The sequence below is a fragment of the Chionomys nivalis genome, chromosome 18 (assembly GCF_950005125.1).
Source record: "Chionomys nivalis chromosome 18, mChiNiv1.1, whole genome shotgun sequence".
Lineage (NCBI taxonomy): Eukaryota > Metazoa > Chordata > Mammalia > Rodentia > Cricetidae > Chionomys > Chionomys nivalis.
In genome coordinates, this window is record NC_080103.1 from 14,044,585 (window position 1) to 14,063,534 (window position 18,950).

Sequence of the window (18,950 nt, forward strand, 5' to 3'; positions counted from 1 at the left end):
TTCCTCAAATGCAGAGTTTGAGTCCTGGAATGCAGACCAGCACGTGTTATCTAGGAAACAGGTGAACAACAGTTGTTAAATGGCTTTGAATGCCTGCTGTATTGCAGACACTGATTTCAGTATTTAAACCTTACAGCGCAATCCAGCCACAAACATAGGGGTGAAAGTATTAGAAAGCTAACACTAATACAAGATCAAAAGGTTATAGGCTGTGTTCTATGAGGAACCAGGAAAAAGGAAGTGACTGAGAAAGAGATGAGAAAAACATCTCCAGCAAATGAGCCTTTGTGAGGAAAAACCTTGAGGCAGGACAGCAGAGAGCACATCTGGTGTGTTAGGAGCGATCTTTTGTATGTCACTGTTGAATGTACTTAATGGGTACTCACCAGAAAATATAGGGGAAGGAAACACATTGTTTTCTTGGTGTAGAACTTACGTGGCAGTGTGCTAGCGTTGGTATGTATACATTGAATGCCGAACACTAAAGAATCTTGTAAAGAGTTATTAAATTTTCAGTAGATTGAAACTGGCCATCAGAAGAGTATTCCTACTACCAAAATCTTAAAATGTTTCCAATTAGCACTTGCCTACTTTCTTGAATGCATTCAGGAAGGCTCTCTCTCTCTCCTGGATAACAGCAAATGTCGAGTGATTATGAAGCTGATTTGGTTACTTTTCATTTAGGTAAGAACCATGCCTCATGACTGCCATATTCAGGCCAAGGTGACTCTTCTGGGTCTCAAGGTTTGCAAATGAAGATATGGGGGGCTCTGGAAGAAAGGAATTGATCTGTCTTCAGGATCATGAGCAAACTGATGTCCACTCTTGGAGGTCAGGGGAATCTTGACTGCTGTCTCAGTAATAGGACATTAGTGCTGCGAGTGGGCGTGGAGTTGCCCTCAGCAACTGCAGAAGCCGATGAGAGCAGAAACTGGAAGTGGTCCATAGCAAGTCCAACAGTTAGAGAGACAGAGAGGACTCAGAAACAAGAAAACAGTGCTGATAATCAGAGAACGAGGATGGACTGAAGTCCCAAGGGAGCCAAGGATTTGAGCTTAAACTTGTGGGTGAACTCATATTCTAGTGTATTTGAAAGGGGGAAGCTAATATCATTCTATAGTGGAGATGTCATACATCAGTAATTTAAAGGGGAGGCCTAAATGATCTTCGTACAGTTTAAACTCCAGACACTTTAGGTTTTAATTATGTAAGTGGGAAGATAGGGTTGGGAAATGTAAACACAAATAAGCACCTGCGACTTCCTGTCCTTGTGAACTATAACTGAATTGGTGGATTTTATATTAGAGCTCAATGCTGACATGTTAGCCACATAATTCTGCTTATTTTAAGGCATATAATTATATATCTAGAGTTACTATGGAAATTCAATGAAGCAAATGGCACTTCCCAAATTTTCCTAATGATCAGCATTGTGTCTATGTCATAAAAAGTGGAAAATAACTTGTAATATTTATTGAGAACACTTATTCCTGGGTCTGATCTGAAGCCTGTTTCACAAAAATGTCTATGAAAGTAGTCAGAGAACATGGGAAGGAATCTTAGTATCAAGGAATTTTAAAGAAAAAGGATTTACGTCAGTCAAAATCCTATGCTGGTGATAAGGGCATCCATGAGGATAAGGTCGGTTGAGTAGAAGAGTCACTGAATGATGGGGTGAGGTTCAGCCAACAATCCCAAGGTCCTATGTGTACAGGAGAATAATGCCAATACCTGTTACCTTCCAGGAGTTGGGGAGGATTAGAGTGTGTCACTAGAAGTTGCTCTGGGTTCCTTGAAAGGAGAGTACTGTGCAAACGGCAGCGCTGAGATTTATGGGATCTTCGGAGGCAGGCAGGCAGGGTTGAGGAAGACAGGGCTGAGGACTGTTTGTTCAAAAAGCTGCTGTCTTGGAGAGGATATTGTGCTTAGGTTTTGGCTCTAGTGATCAGCACTGTTGAGCACAAATACAGTAGGGAAGAGCAAAGCCTGGAATAACCAGCTATACAGCTGATTCTCAGAGCTTCAGGCCCCAGGTAAGGAATGGGGCAGAGCCATCCTGGATGCACTGGGTCCTGTCTTGTTGACAAACGCTTGAAGGAAGAAAGGATGCTTGATTTTCCAAGTGAAAAAAAAATCTAGTCCCCGGGAAGAGGATCATTTTTTACGGTCTGGAACACCTTACTGACAGGTCTCTCTGGGGAGTCCTGAAGAGAGATGAGCCTCAAAGACAGGCATTCCATGGCCTTCACCCTTCCACATCAGTAGTATATGATGGAGTCAGCAAAGCTGAACCCCTGCCTGGGCAGGGTGAGGACAGCCTACCCCAGGTTCCACGAGGGTAGCTCTCTGTTTTCAAAGAATTTCTGGAAATATCGGGCCCTGGGGAGGAAGTCTGTTTTGAGCATGTTAGCCTACTGACTGGATCAACACCCCCGTCCCTCCCCCAGCTGTATGCTTTTGTACATGCCCTTCACCATCCAATTGAGAACCTGTTTTTGTCCCTAATGAGCTTCTATAGCAAAATGCCATAAGGGGACCCCTAATAAAAACCAGAAATTTACTTCTCACAGATCTGGAGATGGGAAGTACAGATTCAGGTGTGCTGAGGGCCAGGTTTAAGGCTTATAAATGCCACCTTCACACTGTGTCTTCATGTGATGGGACAAGGCTCTTCTTTGTACTTTGTTCATAAACACATCAAACTCAATACCAGAGTCATCACTTTGTGATGTATTAACTTTTTAACATAACCCTCCTGATAGCATCCCCTTGGAGGTTAGGACTTCTATATAGGAAATGGGGGCATATACACATCAGATCTGGTTTGAGTGTGTTCTACCCTTCCTTCCTATGTTTCTTTCTCTTCCCAGGATTCCTCTTTGGTCTTGACACAGAGAAATAAAAGAACTGTTGATCGGAAGTCAACCTCTTGCATTCCATGGGCCACTGAAGATTTCAGCTTTGAGCATTTCAGTTAAGAAATCTCTCTCTCCCTCTCTTGTATATATCTTGCCCATTATTATTTTAATGAAAGATTCTGTGTGTGTTTTTCATTTTGTTTGGTGACTAACTGACACCTGTAAACTATGTCTTTTTCATTTGCATTTGCTTATGAACTACTTCTAAAGTAATAGTTTGGTAAGGTTTATTCTTCAAGATCTAGAAGATGATATGTGTAGGACCTAAATATCAGACAAGTCAATGTGAGCTGATGATGATGATGATGATGATGATGATGTGTGTGTATACATGTATGTGTTTGTGTGAGTGTGTATGCCTGCATGAGTGTGTGTATACCACAAGCATGCAGGTAACCTCACAGGCCAGGAGAGGGCATCAGATCCCCTGGAACTTGGGTTGCAGGAAGTTGTTTTTTACTCATTTTGGATGCTGAGAACTGAATTCATGTCCTCATCAGAGCAGCGCATAATTTTAGAAGCTGACCCATCTCTCCAGCTCCAAATGAGATGCTAAAAGCTCTGTTTAACTTGGTCTGATAGCAAATGAAGAATAGGTACCAGACATCCATTATAGATGCGATCCTTGACCAAAAAAAGTAGTTGAAAATGCCTTTAGGCAGGGAAAGGCCAAAGAATGAGAAATTCACTTGATATGAATTTCTATTTAGAGTTAATAGCAAAGTGTTGTAACTTCCTTTGGGAATTGTCTACTAATGAATAATTTAAGAATGTAGGAAGTGATTCCCATTTCCTCAAAGAAACGTCTTACATGTTACTTTTCTCAGGGGTAGAACGTAGTATAATAAAATCCCCATTACTCAGAATTTATGATTATTTTCTTGGGAAATGGTCTCACATTCACCTCTGCCCTCACTTATCGCCTACAGACATTTGAATACGAATGCTGGGTGATGGGAATGTCAGCTGGAAATAGTCTCATTGCTTCTCGGAGTATTTTTTCAGACACATTCAATCAGACTTGAATGTTTATGGTAAATCACTCTTATTAATTAGGCTAAAATCGTTAGGAATATAGATGGTTGGAGCAACTCTTTATTTTCTAATTTTATGAGAACAAGTAACATGTTCTTTGCAAAGCATCTGCAGTTCAATCTACCTGTTATTCAGGTTAGCTGTCTCCCCAGATTCTCCTGGCAATTTGAAGTTAATAAAAAGAAATGCTAACAATGCTAGCAATGGCCATGAAAGAACTAACGTGGAGTCAGTTCTTAGCTTGGCTAACTGTGCTTGAAATCTGCATGGAAATTATTTAGTCTATTTGGTGTCTTTGGCCCCTCTGACTTTTAGGGTGGTTGGTTTAGAAGAGTAGGGCAAGCCTGCAAGACTGTGTATGTCTTGAAGCCCCTGTTCCTATTAAGGGATTAGTGAGTTCTCTGAATCCCCGTGGGCAGAGCTGCTCTGACTCATGTTAGCCTTGATAGAAACTTGTGATAAAGAGGGTGAAGGAGGAAGGGATGTAGATTTCAGCATTGCCCAGAATTAGCTGAAGTGAGGGATGACTTACAGTGTGCAGCTAACCAGAGGTACCAAGATCAAAGGCAACAGCCATCCATGCAGGAAGCGCGGACTGTTGGGAAGAAAGGGGAAAGCAGATGTGGAAATCAAAGAAAACTGAAGGACGTTTAGTAAATGGCTTGAAATGGGCCACGTGGGACATCTTCATAGGAAAAGTCAAGGGGAATCGTGACAGGTTTGGGGGCTGAGTTGGCTTTCTTTTTCTCATCTCTTGCTATGCTCTGTGCTGGTCTTGTACTCTCCCTGCTCCCCAAAGGTGCAGCAATTAATTGACAAAACCACAAGAGGCCCCTGGGTAGATGACGACTTCCACCATGGCTCCTTCCTCCTCCATCAGTCTGGCTGAGGGCAGCTGTGGGTGGAAACAGAGGGTGCCCTAAAAATAAAAAACATAATAATAATCTAATCATCCTTACAAGAAAGAATACAATACAATGCAATGGAGCTGTAACCCAGACAGTTCTTTTCACCCAGATCCTGCAACTTAGCTGGGAGTGGGTGGTACCCTCTTTTGTATTTTCAGCTTCACTACCCCTTCATCCCTCCCTTGCCTCTGAAGATGCAGGCACTGGAAGGCAGAGGAGCCTGGTTTCTTAGCCACATACACCTGACACTGAATCCCAGCTCCCATATTGGTTAGCCGTATGACCTTGAACCCAGTAGTCGTAGGTGACTCTCTGTGTCTCTGTGTCCACATGCTGTCTTTGCAGCTGTGCAGTGGGGACTAGAAGCAAGTAGGGAACACTGGTGTGGTGTCAGAAGATAGGAACAGAACTTCAGGAAGGGAGCTACTCACTGAAAGCCTCAGTTTTCCCTTCTGTAAATAGCAATGGTGCTGCTTCTTCCCTTACAGGTTCACTGGGTGGGTGAAGAGAGTGATAGTGTGGCCCTGTATCAGCTCGAGAGTCAGACTGAAGATTTTGATCCTGTCTCTATCTTCACCCAGTCTTGGATTTTGTGCACAGTGTTTATTAGCTCAAAGCTTCTGTCTTCCAGTCTGTGGGGTGGAGCTAATGAAAGAATGTGACTCTTAGTTTACTGGGATTAAATTGAGTTTTGCATTTTTCTATGTAACTTGTCTGTTTGTATAAGTGTGTGAGTGTAGGCCCTAAACTAGGTTTACCCTTATTTTGTCAAGAACAATTGCCACTATGCCCTGAGATAAAATTATAAAAGAAAAGATAATAAATAAAAATCTCCAAAGTATGTCATACATAATCAAAATGTTTGATGTTAATATAGTAGCATGTAGTAAAAAAAATGATTAGAGGAATTCAAAACAGACACATATGAAAAAATAAAAACAACCTGGGAGGTGCTGGGGCAAAACCTCAGGCCCCTCCCCTACCTGCCTCAGCAGCAAGGGAAAGTCTTCTGCCGACAGGTTGCCCCAGCACTCCCCATCAGACCCTGCAATCTACAAGACCTAATCCACTCTCAAACCCACCCGTCCTCCCCCACTCACCCTGTGACCTCAGCAGCTCCATGAGACACAGACTGTGACTGAACAGAGCGGACCAAGAGGTGAGTGTCCAGCATCTCAGCTAGACAGCTCAGTCTCTAAGCCCTAGGCCTTGTGGCAAAATCCTAATTCCCTCCTCCACCCATCTCAATGGTAAGGGCAGCTACAGGCAGGCTGCTCCAGCACACATTCCCCCCCAAACTCAACCATCTCCCGAGACCTCCGTGGCTCCCTGAGACACAGACACTAACAACAATGATCAGATGAAGAGACATAAGCACTGCCTGCACCAGCTGGAGGAAGAGATGGGTAGATGCCAATGCAAGAGTACACTCAAAATATCTTGGAGCAACTCTAACTAAACAAGTGAAAGGCCTGTATGACAAGAACCTTAAGTCTCTAAAGAAAGAAACTGAAGAAGATATCAGAAAGTGGAAAGATCACCCATGCTCTTGGGAAGGTAGGGTCAACATTTTTTTAAAAATGGGGATGTTACCAAAAGCAATTTACAAATTCAATGCAATCCCCATCAAAACCCCAACACAATTCTTCACAGATCTTGAAAGAACAATACTCAAACTCATTTGGAAAAGCAAAAACACCCCAAAACAAAAACCTAAAACAATCCCACAGTATCTTCACATCCTCAGTGCTCAGTCTTGGAAACAGAGTAAGTGCACATGAACTTAACTCTTCCCAGAAGAAGAAAAGAAACTTTTTTGAGTTTCAATATTACCATTAGGACAAACTGAGGATCATTGGGGAAAGAGTATGTCAAGGGCTTACAATCTAAGTCCATAAGGAGAAAGGAGCAGGTCTCTAATGCTGGGTGTTGATGAAGAAGAGCTGGTGAGGACCCAGCCTGGGACAGCAACTGGTAGCTTTCTCCCAGCCGTCTTACGTAACTGCTGTGCTTAGGGGAACATATCTGAACTTAGGTGAGGTAGATACTGTAACCTGTGAGTGCCAAACAAGCTCTTGGGTGGCCTGGAGAATCAACCTGGACAGAAACTCATCAGATGAGGCAGGGGTTGAGACAGTGGAAACCAAAGAGAGTAAATGGTTCAATTCTTTAATAACTAGAAACAAGATTGAATCCTTTGGAACAAGTAAGCACTGAAATTGCTTGGAAAGTTTGTGTGGGGAAATCTTAAGTGATGAGGAAATAGATGTGTTTTTATCTTTGCTTTTCTTTTCTCCAATAACTACCTCCAAACATCTCAAATATTAGAATCAGTTGTATCTGCCAGTGCATTAGAAATTTTTGTAACCTTCATTGTCCTGTTCTTCCTGCATTTTGATCTATAAGCCAGTTTAATCCTTTGGAAGGCCAAAAGAATACAAGCACAACACTTGATAGTTCAAGCAATTTTTCCATTTTATGATTTTTTTCCTCTGATTCAAGCAGAAAGTCATTATCAGAGAGAAATATCTAATTTTAAGCCTCACAAAACAGTTTGAATGTCACGTATTTTTTTGATTTTTTTGTATGGATTTCCATGTTTATTACAAACAGCAACTTCTACTAGCCACGAAACATTTTATTTATTTATTTATTTATTTATTTATTTATTTATTTATTGGATTTTCGAGACAGGGTTTCTCTGTAGCTTTTTGGTTGCTAGCTCTTGTAGACCAGGCTGGCCTCGAACTCACAGAGATCTGCCTGCCTCTGCCTCCCGAGTGCTGGGATTAAATTCGTGTGCCACCACCGTCCGGCAACGAAACATTTTATTATGTCACCAACCAAAGCTCCTTAGAGATGGATGATGTCTCCATCAATGCAGAATAACAGCCGCCATAACTGAAACACTGTTTATTGTTGGCACTAAATCTTGAAGTCTTGATTTAATAATTTCAGAGATGTGAGAAAAATGGGTTTTCATATAGTTCTTAATGTGGAGACCCACAGTTAGTGGCTCATTATGATGGGGAATATCAGTCTGCTAGGGCAGACTATCCTGAATGAAAGCCCTCCGTAGAAGCAGCACGGTTATGTCTGTGTGTTTCAACAGAGGAGGTTATTGACAAGTACGTTGGAAACTCAGACCATCTTGTTGCTAGATTGGGGTCAGCTGGTGGCATCTGATAATTCATGTGACCCTCTAGACCTCCTGTCTCAACCATAAGTCTCTGCTGTTAGACTATTGCAATCTAACTGAGTAAAGCAAAGGTATACTTTGTATTGTGGAATGATAAAAAATAAGCGCAAGATTTTGCAACAGTACAAAGCAAAGGGTGAAAGACATCGTTATAAAACTGCATTTGGTTGCAAGTTTTGGAAAGACAGATGTCTGGATTATGAAACATGATTGTTCAGCTATGTCTGAAAGATAGACTAGAAAGACATTCTGTATGTTTTAGAAAAACCTAGTTATTGGCAGAGAACAATAAGCGTGGTAGCTTTATCAGTTATACCCTTGAGGTAATTAGTCTCACCATTCTAATCCTGCTTTTAATCCAGCTTCCAAATTCTACCTCTGTTTCTAGTTTAACGCCTTCTTCATATTTATCAGTTCTGATAAACTTAGAAATTTATCAGTTTTTATCTCATTTGATTACTCTGTTCAAAGTTCGTCCCACAATGAAATCATTATTTAAATAATTAGCATCAATTATCAGCAACATAGCAATTAATAGATTGTTTAACTGTGTCCAAAATGCAGAGATCAATGGGAAATTCATTCAGGTGAATTTTTGTTAAAGAAAGAAATGAAGAGATAAAGTTAAACTGAATGGGACAATGGGGGATGGTGCCAGGGTCTGGCATAACCCTCTAACACCCCAAACCTATCACTTGTTAATTTTAATATTTTTACACAATTCGCTTTATAACAAAGCAAGGTTGAGTTCCAAAGGCTTACAAACTATGTCCTCTGTCTAATGGTCTATTATATAGTAGTTGAAGCGAACCCATAAGTCAAGGAAGGTAGCAGGAGATATTGCTTATCTAGATACATTGGAAAATAAATAAAAAGTGTGCTTTTCAAAATAAATTAGCTGTTTAACAGACACCAATAAAACCCATTGGAAGTGGAACCCGAAGTGGTGGCTCATTGGTTAACGGAATTTACTACTCTTGCATATTACCCACGTTCAGATTTCAGTATCTGCATGGAGATTCACAATCACCTTGAACTCAGTTCCAGGGAGTCCAACGCCCTCTTACGACCTCCACAAGTACCGTGCATGGACGTGGTGCATATACATATATCAAAAAGCAGTCGTCCATACACACAAACTAGAAATTAGCAAGTCATGAAAATAGTAAAGGTAGACAGTCCCAGTCCTGTGCCTCAAAGTTTTAGTAGTGTTTAAGTTTGGAAATATCAAAATTAAATTGAATATTACAGAGCTGCCTAACGAAGAAGTGCTGAATAAGAGTTTGATGAAGTAATCAATTTCATCCTTTCTCAAGTACTAATGTCTCTATGAATTATGTTCTAGTTATGTAGGTATTGATTCTGATCACAGACTAGGACCTGAGATACTGTTTTTTTTTGTTTGTTTGTTTTGTTTTTTTTTTGTTTTTGTTTTTTTGAGACAGGGTTTCTCTGTGTAACAACCCTCACTATCCTGGAACTAGCTCTATAGTCCAGTCTAGCCTTGAAATCACAGGTATCCACTTGCCTCTGTGATGGAGGAGGGTCTATGTGTTACTTAGATTGGTTAATAAAGAAACTGCCTTGGCCCTGATAGGACAGAAAATTAGGTAGGCATAGTAGACAGAACAGACTGTTGGGAGAAAGATGCAGGTTAAGATCTTTCCTGGTAAGTCACCTTGTGGTGTTACATAGATTATTAGAAATGGGTGAATCGAGATGTGAAAATTAGCCAATAAGAGGCTGGAACTAATGGGCCAGGCAGTGTTTAAAAGAATACAGTTTCCGTGTAATTATTTCGGGGCATAAGCTAGCTAGGCGGCCAGGAGCCCGGTGGCAGGAACGCAGCCTGCAGCTCCTTCTACACCTCTGCCTCCCAGGTATTGGAGTTAAAGGTATGTACTTGCAGTGGTCAGCCAAAATTCTGTACTTCGAGCAATCTCCTCAGAGGTGCCAATACTACGCAGTGGTACATCGGCCTTTGCCTCTTACCTTCGGTGATAAGAATGCATCCAAACACAGTAATGATGTCATAGAAAAGGAGCAAACTCCACACTCCTGTGGTCTCCTCTATTTCTGTTTGCAGATGATCTTGGGAAAGTGACCCTATTTGAATCCTATTCTTCTAATGCTTTAAATATGGATAGTTTATGGCAATCAAATGATGCAAAGACTAGTGAGATTTTGTGACTTGAAGATGTACTGCACATCTAATTATTTTCATTTTATTAGAATTATTATAAATAGTGTTTAAGGGGAGACAACTGGGAAGGAAGAACATTTTGTGAATTCTTAACTACTTTATTGGTAAAGCAATGCAAATGCATTTTCACTCTTAGATGAAAAACCTTAGCAAAGTGATTAAGGCCTACAGGCATAAGTGTGTGTGCCAAAGCAGTTAAATATGTGCCCTGATTTTATATGATTTACAGTGGGGATTTTCTTTCATTGTTCTATATTAATTATTATTTACAAGAAGATTGTAAAAATGAGATGTTCTTTAATAACAAAGCCCCCAGTCAATATTTTATAGGAAACATTTGAGACTTAGGAGATTGATGATTTATAGATCAGGAAGTAGCGGTTAATCAACTTCTCCCACATCCCAAGCCATAAAAGGCAGTTTTGTGTCACTTTTGCTAGTCAGTCCTGTTTGTACTAATGGAGATATTCTTGCAGAGTTAAATGGAACACTTGCACTCTCAGAGGTGCGCCTGGAGACTCTCTTGGTGTGAGTAGACAGCCATAGTCAGACTGTTGCTGCCCATCTGTCAGAAGCATCGTGTATGCCAACCTTGTAAGCAGTCCATGCCATTTCCTGCCAGACGAGGATCTGAATGTACTCCTACATACGGATGCCCAGCAAACACGACATGACAAAGACATTTATACAATGAATTTTGTGTTTACTGTCTAGATATTGAACTTGGTGGGAGGTTAGAGGCTGGGAAATAGCTTCAAAAACAGCTGTATTTAAATTTTTGAGAAAGGAGAGACTGCAGTAGTGAGGGAGGGGAAGCCAAAGGTACCTTTGTCTTCTTACCTAAAATATTTGTAATACACATTTACAGTCTGCATCAGATCCAATTGTTTTTGCTGTTGCCATTTCCTAAGACTTTCTTTTAATCCGTTGTGCGGCATGGATTTCAGTCTGATGAGTGTGAAGTTACTTCATTTCATGCATCGGTGTACCTGGATATGTGAGTCACCTGTCCTTGCTATTTGGTAGAGCACTAAAACAATGATCTCTTTCAGTAAATATTTATTGACTAAGCAAATGACACATGACTGACCTGCCAATGAATAGATGAAGCTAATATTGGCTTAGGAGCTCCTGAATGCCAAGGATGTTGAGACTGTGGGAGAGATTAGAACCCAATATTGTCTAAACCTAGCATGTAAAAGTCATGGTGTTATCAGCACGCAGAATAACATGTGATTTGGATTATTTTCTGAGAGAAGTTTAAATTTTAGTTTGCCAAAATCTCTCTGCAGGCAAATTGATACGTACCATTAAGTCAAGAATTCACGTTTATGATAGACCATGTTTGCCACTGCACGTCATGTGTCTCTGGGCATATTGCTTTTCTCTTTAACAAAAACCATACTCTTATAATACATACATGTGTGCATATATACAAACCACACATGTACAGATCTCTTCAAGAGAGCCTGCATGTGCACAGATAACTAGTTGGTTATCAATAGACTCTGGGAGAGATGAAGACTGACTGAGACACATGCCAACTAATTTCTATGTGTATCCCCTGCCACACTGAAACTGCTCTACCCTTGGTCCCTGGGTAATCCCGTTCTTGCTAAGCATACGGAGCACCTCTGAGGGTTGATCTAAGACAATATGGGCCTAGCAGTTAGTCTAGCTAACCACTCTTTTCTTAAATGTCTTTCCTCAGTTCCTTCCTGGGATAGGCCCTCCTACTTTTCTCCCTTCTCTTCCTGTCACCTTCTCATTGGTTCTTCCTTTGTGGTCCTTGTTTGTCCTCAGTTTTGTTTCCTTTTCCTCCCTTGATCCCAAGCTGCACAACTCCATCCCTCTGGGCACCCTCATTTCACCTCAAGGTTTCCAGCATCATTTGCTCTGTCTTCATATGCAAATTTATCTCAAGATACTGCATTTTAAATTTCTAAAATGAAACAAATACACACACGAGGAAAGTTCAGGGTCAAAATCCTCCCAATAAAAAGAATACACGCATGTATGAATTTGTGCCTGGAAAACACACATGTTCTTCTAGCCGGCTCTAAAAATCCATGCAGACTCGTTTGAAAACCCGCCCATAGCCTCTCATAGCTTGCTCTTTCCTTTACCCTCCCTGAGATTGTCTCTGAACTTTGCCTCTGCTCCATTTTGGAAATAGCTGACAAGCACTTCTTTCTGGCCAGAAGAAGTTGTCATCAAATTTCTTACAAATTTCTCGCCATTCAGAGTTTATGTTTTGCCAAAGAATTCACCTTGGGGCCCTTTCAAATAACCAGCTCTCCAAGGAAATTTAGTATCTGATTCAGCTAATCAAAATTAGATTTACTCACATTTGGAAAGCATATCTGCAGTTTTGCCTCACTGTGTACAGCTCATGAATCCTTGAAATATGTGCAGATCAGATCCTCATAAGTTGATTGATGGTTCCAATGCATGAATCAATTTGCTAAGGAAAACAAAAACACTTTTGTAGTCAGTCACAGCGATGAAAATGTTGGTTGTGTAAATTTGGATTTCATGCATTAAATGTACTTATTTTGAAGGCATGTTTATGTGCACATCTCTACAAGACAACGAGAAGGAGATATCAACCCCAAAGAGGCTGTCAAGTGTGGCATGATGGTGGAACTGTGGGCTCCCATTGTCAACACAATTCAAACTTTGTTTTGTTTTGGTAGACGAGACTGAAGGTCAGAAAAGCAATGTGTATTTTATAATACTTGAAGTTTTGCTCCTCACGGTCAAATGTTTCCTGAGTTTTCTTTGTCCTTGCTGCTTTTATCCACAAAGTTCCTAGCAAACAGAGTCCTGGGAGTGTATACTATGTCTCCCATTCCCTACCCACTCTTCACCATTTTTTAAAATAGTACAGAGGTCAGCTCTTAGAGCCAAGGATTTTTTTTATTAGCTGAATCATTGATACAGAACCACCTGATATAGTGGGAGAGAGGAGAGAGGAGAGAGGAGAGAGAGAGAGAAAGAGAGAGAGAGAGAGAGAGAGAACAGGAAGAGACAGAAAAAGGGAAGGAAAAGGAAAGAGTGAGCAGAGTGTGATGAATGTTAGTTTTGTTTCTCTTTCTTGAAAATGTAACTTGGTTTAAATGTTAAACTTGAGGCCACTTTGGTATTTATTCTGTCATAGTCTGAAGCTACTGTTCCAGCTTCTTTGCCCGCCCCCAATCTGGTTTTTGAGGCAGCACAAATCAGCTTGTTATAGAGCAGGGGTCATAGATCAGGGGCCTGGTCTGTGGACACAGGAGTTTCTTACCTGGAATTTTAATGAGGTAGGTGAGACTCTAAGAGGCACTTAGCTGCATCAGCATTCAGAGAACTTAGAGCCTGCCCTCCACTGCTGATGGTTTCTAGCCTTTTCCTACATCATGCACACCCCAGGCTCACATGGGCCAACAGATACGAACAACAGCCCCAGTGTTGATAACTTGGTGGCTACAGAAAGTCAGACACCAGGAAGCAACAAGATATTTCCCTTAAGGAGGCCTTGGCTTGGGGCTTCCCTCCCTTTCCTATGTCAACAAAACCTTCATTTCCTAACTGACAAACCACAGAATAAGCCAAATTCCTCTTTTTTCACCTTGCCTTCTGGATGGAAAGAGCTCTATTAGACAGAATTTATATAGTCAGGTCGTGTTGATTTTACTCTCATTAATGGCTCCAATTCATAAAAAGTATTGGGAGAAAAATTTAACTATCTGAAAAATAAGCAAATACACGAATTCTAGTTCATATTCCAGAAAGGGGAACAAACAAAGCCTGTGAGAAGGAGTGGCCATTGATGTTTCACCTCAACTGTGAATCCACTGCATGATAGCTACGTCAGTGCCTGTACCCTGTGTGGGAAATGGTCAACAAATCCACAGCTTATGTAAATGAACATTCACTTATGAAATAATGAGGGCTCTGAAATGATACAACATAGGTTGTCCAAAATTTTCAGTAGCATAGAACTAAAGACTTTCTTTTCTTTTTTTAAAAAAAGAATGGCATAATAGGACATATTAATAAGCAAGTATATGTATATATATATATATATTCCATATTGTGTTTCACTAAAAATCTATATGCCCAACTGAACCAACATGCACATACACACAGGGGACCAGTCTCAGCATTCTTCAGCTCTACCCATTTTAAAGCACAGGAAATGCTTGCTTATCTGATACTCAGTACTGTAGCATAATTTTCCAGCTGGCCATACACAAAGCCATCTCTCAAGCACTATGGCTCCCAGATTACTTTACCGTTTCATATTTACCACTGCTTGTATTACCACTCCACTTCCTTACATCATCCACATTTTCCGTTTAAACCCATTTTCTTTGTGAAGTTTCACTTTCCAACACTTAGTAATTATTTTCTCTTCATTTGATTTCCCAATCCCTAATCTTCATCATTCCAACAACACAACATTTTATATGGATGGCTATCATTTTTCTTGATATGAGCATAGATCTAACTTCCCCAAAGTTATTCTAATATTCTAAACTCTATAAGACATGATTAAGACCTTCCTCTTCTCAGGAAATTCTCACGGTCATTGTCTAGAGCAGGTGTTGATCAGGCTGATGCACAGGAATGAGAAGGAGGCACAGAGGGAGGCTGTGTCAGTCACTGCCCTTCAGGGACAAAGGACACAGCTAGGCTGGTAGGGTACTTGCCTAACATGCGCAAGGCCATAGGTTTGATTCCTGGCCCCGAGATCAACTCACAGCACTAAAAAATGAATAACAAGTATAATCATTAATTTTTTAAAATATGACAAAACAATAGAGGGGTTGAAAGAATTACAGGCCTATATATAGTTAATAAAGTGACAGCTAACAAGACATAATGGATAATCTTTTTATACTTTATTTTATTTTTCATTCAAAATATTTTTTCACATAAAATATTCTGATTGTGCTTTCCACTCCCTGATCTCCTCACAGATCCTCCCTGCCTCTCCATTAATCCAAATACATGCCTTCTTTCTCGCTTTCTTTAGAAAACAAACAGGCCAACAACAACCATTCAGAATAAAGTAAAGCTAACAGAGAAAGAAACAAAAGAAAAGCTCAAGAAACACAACACATGTAGTCTCCCTCTCTCTCCCTTTCCCTCCCCCCTCTCTCTCACACACACACATACATACACAAAATGGAAACACAAAATTGGAAACCATAATAAGATAAGTAAAAGGCAATAAGGTAAAAAAAATTGCCAGTCAAAGCATTATGAGAGAAATCATACATGAAAATGCCATTCAGTTTGTTCTGTGTTGCCCATCTTCTGCTGGGCATGGAGCCTCCTATAAATGTGGTTTCTATACCTAGTGAGACTCCATTGGAGAATACTAATTTTTTCTTTTCAAGAGGTTATTACTTGGAAAAAGCTTCTGGGTTAGGGATGACAGCTCATGTTCACATCCCTTCTCCATACTGGGAGCTCATCTGGCTTAGATCTGTACAGGCCCTGTGCATGCTGCCACAGTCTCTGGGAGTTCATATGAGCATCAGTCCTGTTGTGTCTGGAAGGCACTGTGCCTTTGGTGTTTTCCATGTAGTCAGAATTCTAATTGTTTGTAGTGGGAGCTGCAGGCTGTGTTCCTGCCGCCCCAGCTCCTGGTCGCCTGGCTAGCTTATGCCCCAAAATAACAACACACAAACTGTATTCTTTTAAACACTGCTTGGCCCATTAGCTCTAGCCCTTACTGGCTAATTCTCATATCCCGATCAACCCATCTCTAATAATCTGTGTAGCACCAGTCGTACCGGGAAAGATTCAGCATGTCTGACCTGGTGGCTTGCTTCATGGCGTCTGGCTCTGAGAGGAGCTGCCCTGCATCTGAGCTCACTTCCTCTTCCTCCCAGCATTCTGTTCTGTTTACCCCGCCTATCTAAATTCTGCCCTATCAGATGAGCCAAGGCAGTTTCTTTATTAGCCAATGACCTTCCTCCATCAATTGTTCTTAATAATAAAAACTTGGAGTCATCTATCAGGGGGTGAAAGCTGAAGGATCAGAGAAGGTGAGTAGACAGCCACCAGAGTTCTTACCTCTAACAATACTCAGACCAAAGGGATGATACTGTCCTCAGACTGCCTTCTCAGACTGCCCTCAGCTGACTGCTTCAGACTGCTGCCTCAGACTGCAATGAGTTCTTGTCTCCTCTAGCCTTATATTCCTCTCTCTGCCCAGCTATATCACTCCTGTCTTCACCTCCACGTAGTGATGGAATTAAAGGCATGTGATCCCAAGTGCTAGGATCACCTATGGGTAAGATCTGTTTCTCTTTTAGACTGGATCAATCTAATGTAGCCCAGGGTGGCTGTGAACTAATAGAGATCCGTCTGCCTCTGTCTCCTGAGTCCTGGGATTAAAGGTGTGTACCACCACTGCCTGGCCTCCTGTGTCTTAGCTCTACACTCTGATCTTCACGCAAGATTTATTTGTTAAAACATAAAATATCACTCAATTTCTGTCTCCTTTTCATAAGTGTTTCATGATCTCCAGTGGGGAGGATTTTCATGAAGACGTCCCATTTACGACTGAGTGTTCAAGGTCTGTCTAGGCACAATTTCCAGTTATGGTTCTTTGTATTTGTTCTCATCAATTGCAGGAGGAAGCTTCTCTGATGATAACTAAACAAGATTCTGGTCTATGGGTATAGCAGAATGTTACTGGGTATCATTTTAATGCCTTATTCCATTAGTAGAACAGCATGTTCCTGGCCTATCTAGTCTCAGGTTTTTGGCCACCTAAGTAGAGTCAGGCATGGGTTCTGTCTCATGGAGTTAGCCTCAATTCTAATCAGAGAGTGGTTAGTTAGTCCCAAGCTTTTGTGCCACTATTGCACCAGCATATCTTCTAGCCTGGTTATATTCTGCCCTGTCATATGCCAAAGCAGCTTTATTCATTAACCAATAAAAGCAACACATAGACAGAAGAACATCTCATACCATTTCCCCTTTTCTGTCCAAATAAAAAAGAAGGCTTTAACTTTAACATAGTAAAATTACATATGCAAAACAGGTATCAAGCAAGAATTATAGTTACAATATTTAGTTCATTTACATTTGACAAATTAAGGAAAATACTCTATTATGTATCCTACTTTTTTGAGTCTAAAGTTTCATATCTAATTTATCTTTTATAAGTATAACTGTCTTTCTTCAGCTCCACGAAAAACTCCAGAAGGATATATTACCTAAGTAAACAGGAAGTGCATTGTTAGAAAATTCCAAAACTCTAGAATTGACAAAGACTTCTTGCTGCCTGGACAGTCACCTAAAGTTCTTCTGTAACATTGGGGCACCCATTCTCAGCCTACAGGCAGACATTTCCATAAAGAAGGAAATTTGAAAGATTGTTTTGTCTCTATTGCCTCTATTGTCAGTTTGCCAAGTAACTTTCTTTTGTGTCCTGCTGAATATCTGACAGACTCTTTCATGAATCAAGAGCTCTGAATGACTGTCTCACCTTCATTAGGCAACTTTAGCAGCCATTTTTCTGTGGGTCCTACATGTCCAGTTTATATAGCATAACATCAAGCAGTCCAGGCAAAAGCAGTTTCTTGCCCATCTGGCTAGCCCTTTCACACTGAAGGTAATTTCCATAATGAGTTTCTTCAATGCCCATCAACCTCTCTGAAGTAATTTGTGCTGCCAGGAATAGACATGTCTCACTGTCAAGAAAAGTCAAAGTTCTTAAAACATTTTAAGTGCTGTATTCTGTATGTCTTTGAAAGATTTGAAGAATACCTGTCCATCTGAAATATATCTTTGTACATTTAGAAAACCTAACTATCATGACTACAAGCTTAACTATTATAGATGACTATGTATTAACCTGTATTTCTTAATTATACATTACATTTTTTAATGAGCTGCACAAACACAATACCTTAATCAAGAGCAGAAATATATGCATACCAAAATTGAACTTAACTTTGTATCAATAAACCAAGATCTATACCAATACAAAGAATTGTTATGCTATTCATCTCTAAAGCATATCCCTCTTTAAATGTAAACAAACATTTATAAACAATATTTGGGAATTTGGGAATATTTCTATCCAAACTGCTTCCGCTTTTTGTTTGGTGAAGTAATTTTGGGTTCTACAGAAACCTTTCAGGGTATCTTGTTCATCAAATCACATTAGTCTGGAAGGAATCCACAGGTTCTCATCTTCTGTGGAAACAAAAGCAGAACCTCTTTTCCAAAGCAACATATCCTTAGACCCAAATTTTGAAGTCACAATACCTTTAAAATATATAAGTTGGTTTCTCTTAGCAGCCTGTACAATGAAATGTCTCTCTGTATTTAGCTCATTCACAATCAAAAAAATTCAAAGAAAACAATAATAAACATAGTCCAGACTCTCTGTGTATATTTATTTTTATGTGGCTTTTTTCTTACTCTATTAATATTTTTACAAGTTTAATATTTATTTTATTATCTTTACTTTTTTAATTCATGACTGTACTCCTTTATATTACAACTGTCTGTGCTCTTTTGCCTCTCTCTCCTAAGCCTATGTACATTTATATAACACTGTGACCCATTCAGAAGTCTTTTTCATCTGAATCTCTCTTTATTGAATATCTGTAATCCTTTTCTGACCAGGACTGCTTCTTAAAATGTTAAATGATATGTCTAGGATGTTATATGTT